This window comes from Myotis lucifugus, unplaced genomic scaffold (genome assembly GCF_000147115.1).
Source record: "Myotis lucifugus unplaced genomic scaffold, Myoluc2.0 scaffold_413, whole genome shotgun sequence".
NCBI classification, from domain to species: domain Eukaryota; kingdom Metazoa; phylum Chordata; class Mammalia; order Chiroptera; family Vespertilionidae; genus Myotis; species Myotis lucifugus.
The window spans coordinates 1-4,073 of NW_005871461.1; positions in this window are offsets into that span (position 1 = coordinate 1).

The window sequence follows — 4,073 nt, forward strand, 5'->3', positions numbered from 1 at the left end:
CATCCTTCCTCAGACTCCTGTGTCTCTTCCCTGCACTGTCTTTCTTGGACTCACATAACCCTCCGTGGTCCACAAAACAGAAGCTCGTCTCTCTGTCATTTTCCTGATCCTCCCCACCCGGGGCCTCCACTCACACCCGGGCCTGGGCTTTGCAGCCTGTGGGCCTCGGGCCTGGCACTGGCCCATCATTTCGAGGACATCGTCTGTCCCCGAGCTAAGCTGGCGTGGCAGACCATGACATGTCCCAAGTCAGAGAGGCCAGTGACCCCACAGCCAACAAGGTCGGCTCCAGCTGCAATACAACAGAGACGACAGCAACAGCAATAACAGTAACACCCGCATTTTCTGAGCACGTACCAGGCCCCCGTCCTGCGCCAAGTCCCAACTTCCTTATCCTGCTGGAGCAGCCTCTACGTTACAGATGGGAAAGCCAAGGTCAGCGAGGTCCAGCATCTCCCCACGAAGCTGGTGCCGGCTGTAAGCCGGGTCTCTCTCTCACAATCACACATGCCAGGTGCCGCCTCGCCCCGGCTCCATCCTGCCCTGATGGCTCCTCTATGTGCCAATCCCTGCTCAGTGGAGCAGTGGCCAACACAGAACGGATCCCCCATTCCCTGGCAGACACCCTGATCAATCTCCATTATGCCTGGCGCTGAGTAGAGCCCGAGAATGAAGCAGGAGATCGCCACGGCCAGCGTCGCCCTGCCGGCTCTGACCAGCATCCGCCTCCACGGCGAGGAGCCCCTGTGCGGCCGCTCACCACCAACAGCGGCAGGCCACGCCACCGCCGCCTACAAATGCTGGGCCTGAGGCTTCGCTCCCAGAGCCGCTGGCTGTGTGACTGTGGGCTCTTGACCAAACCTCTCTGTGCCTGGGTCCCATCATCTGAGGCACACCTGACTCTGCCTTCTGCTTAACCCTCATCTCCCATCCATCCCAACACCTGTCCAGGCCACACACCTGTGTCCAAGCCACCACTGGCTCTTCTCTGGGTGGCAACCACCACCTCCCAGCACCTCCAGCACCTGGGTTCCTCCCTCAGCTGCCAGACAGCCTCTCAAAATGCCACCCATCACAGATCCACAGAAAGCCATTCCAGAAGCTTCTGTAGCTCCCAGGTTAAAACCAGAAGTCTTTCTTAAAGATCAAGGCCCCACATGACCTGACCCAGCCGCCCACTTCAGACCCTGCCTCCTGCTTTCTCCCCAGGCAGCTCCCCATCCCCCACAGTGAGTCTCCCCTTTCTTGCTCAACTGCATGATGGACCCCCACCATCGGGGCGCCAGGCGAGCACAGGTGTCCCAGCTTAAGCTCCGGCCCGCAGCACAGTCGGCACAGTGAACGCCGGGGCTGTGGTCAATGAAGACCTCGCCAAGCTTCACTGCGTGCAGACACAGCCCCCCACGTAACAGGACGACAGGTCATCACACCCATTTCTCAAATGAGAAAACCAAGGCTCAGAAAGACAAAGTGGCCTCCAGTCACCCTGGTCAGGGCTGAGGCTGGGACGTGAGCCCTCCTATCTGCGCCTGCGCACGGAGCAGTCATTAATTCCTTCATTCATCCCGCTGCACAGCCTGCGAGGTGGGCACTATTGTTATACCCATTTGAGAGATGAAGAAACTGAGGCCAGAGAGGGGAAGCCACTTGTCCACGGGTACACAGCTAGAAGGGGGAAGAGCCTGAGACACACCCAATGCAGCCATAGAGCTGTTCGCCCCTCCATGGCACACAAAGCTCCTTCCCAGGCCCTCCACTGCCACGATGCTCAAGGTGAGAGGTGTCGCCTACACTGGTCCCTCGCCTTCCAGCTCTGTGGCAGCAAGGACTTGAGTCAGGCCCTTCCCATTCAGGGCTCTGGCTTTCCTCTGTAAGGGGGTGGGTGGGACACCCTGGGGGTCCCTTCAGCGATGGGCCCATTATCCACATACCTGCGGGCCTACTACGCACCAGGTCCTGGGCTGGCAAACTGGTCTCTGGGCCTGCAGGGGACCAGCAGGGGGTGGGAAACCCAGGGTGGGAAGGGGCAGGGAGCACACCCGGGATTCGGGTACAAGCCCCTGCCTGGTGTCACCAAGAGCAGCACCGAGAAGCCCATAAAAGCCCAGAAGGGAGGCCAGGGGTGCTGCTACTCCCCAGAGGGGTCCCGAGTGCAGCTACAGCCTGCCAGCCAGACATTCCGCATCTAGCAAGCACCTGCTGTGTGCCCGGCCCAGGACGCCTGGAACCACATGGAACAAAGATGAGCAAGGAACTCACGGGCCAGGAGGGGACTCAGGGAAATGGAAACCTGGTGCACACCCCCTGGAGATTTCTGCTATTTAAGGAAACCCTCCTGCAAATTATTGTGTAAAATAAATAACCAGTCTCTACCATCGCTTATAAAATACCTAAAGAATCGCAGAGTGGGGTTGCTTAAAGTCAGGTCCACTCCTGGCCTTCTGGGTGCTGTGTCATCACACGCCCACACCGAGGGTGGGGACCATGGCCAAGTCCCCCTCTGTCCCTGCTCCACACGTTGGGGACCGGCAGGCAGCAGGTGCTCAGTAAATTCTGGCCAAGCAAACTCCATGAGCTCACTCATTTCCGTGCCCCCGTATCAAAGCTACTGTATCTGGGACCCCCTCCGCTACCCCAGGGCACCTCGCTCTGTGCCCTGCAGACCCTCTGGGTACCTTGGGAAAGGTCAGAGCTGGCAGCCCCCTTAGCACATCCAGGCCGCTGTCACGTAACAGGTGAGGAAACTGAGACCCGAGAGGGCAAGGGCCTTGCCAAGGCCTCGCGGACACCCCACCTGATTCCGGGGCGCCCCTTCCTGCCCTAGCGCCCTAAACCAGTGGTTCTCAACCTTCTGGCCCTTTAAATACAGTTCCTCATGTTGTGACCCAACCATAAAATTATTTTCGTTGCTACTTCATAACTGTGATGTTGCTCCTGTTATGAATCGTCATGTAAATATCTGATATGCAGGATGGTCTTAGGCGACCCCTGTGAAAGGGTCGTTCGACCGCCAAAGGGGTCGCGACCCACAGGCTGAGAACCGCTGCCCTAAACACTGCTGCTCCTCCCTCCATGTGGGTGGCCTCATGCCCCTGGCCACCCAGAGCCCGGCCTTTGCCGGCTGGACACCCCCACAGGTGCCCTCAGATGCCCAGGCTCAGCCAGTCCAGGTCCTTATCTCGCCCAAGCCCACTCCGGCTCACACTCTCCTCTTGGTCAAGGTCACCACCACCCCACCTGCTTGCTCAGGCCACAGATCCCGGCTTCATCCTCAGCTCCTCCCCTTCTCACCAGAGATCATTAGACCCGACACCGAGTCTGCCACTTCTGTCCTCAGCAGGTCTCCCACGTCTGTCCTCTGCTCCCCACCTCACCAGGACAGGCCACCATCGTCACTCACCCAGCTGCTACTGTGGCCTCCTTCTCCTTCAGCCCCTGATACTGGGGCCAGAAGGAATGTTCTAGAGGGCAGCTCTGATGCCGCTTCTCCTGCTCGAGATCTTTCCAGGGCTCCCCGCATCCCAGGGACAGAGGCCAAGATCCTTACTAGCATTTGAAACGTCCGTGAGGTGGGCCTACGCCTTCCCAGCTCCCGCCCCGGCACAAAGCTCTCCTCACGTTCCCTGCCCACCCTGCACTGACACACACCCTCCCTCTCCCTGCCACTAGCCACCAACCCTGTCAACCCTACCAGCTTCAGCTCAGGCATCACCTCCCCCAGGAAGCCCGCCCTGAACCCTAGGCCTGGCTTCACGGCTCCACAGCACCTTCACCTTCACCAGCAAAAAAGCATCCCCCACAACCGGACAGCCACCATTTCCCTTCCTGAGGGCGAAGAAGGCACACGTGCCCTCTGTGCCCAGTGCCAGCAGGAAACCTGGAGCGTGGGAAATGGAGAAAGCCCCCAGGCATGCAATTCCCAGAGGGCCTCTGTCCCCACCCACCCAGCCCCTGTGCACTGAGTGGGCTCCTTATTAATACTGGTGACAGCAGGGCTCCCAGCTCCTTGGTGTTACCATCGTCACCATCAGAGCAGGGACCAGGGCGGGGGCTCCTGCGTCCACGTGGCCTTG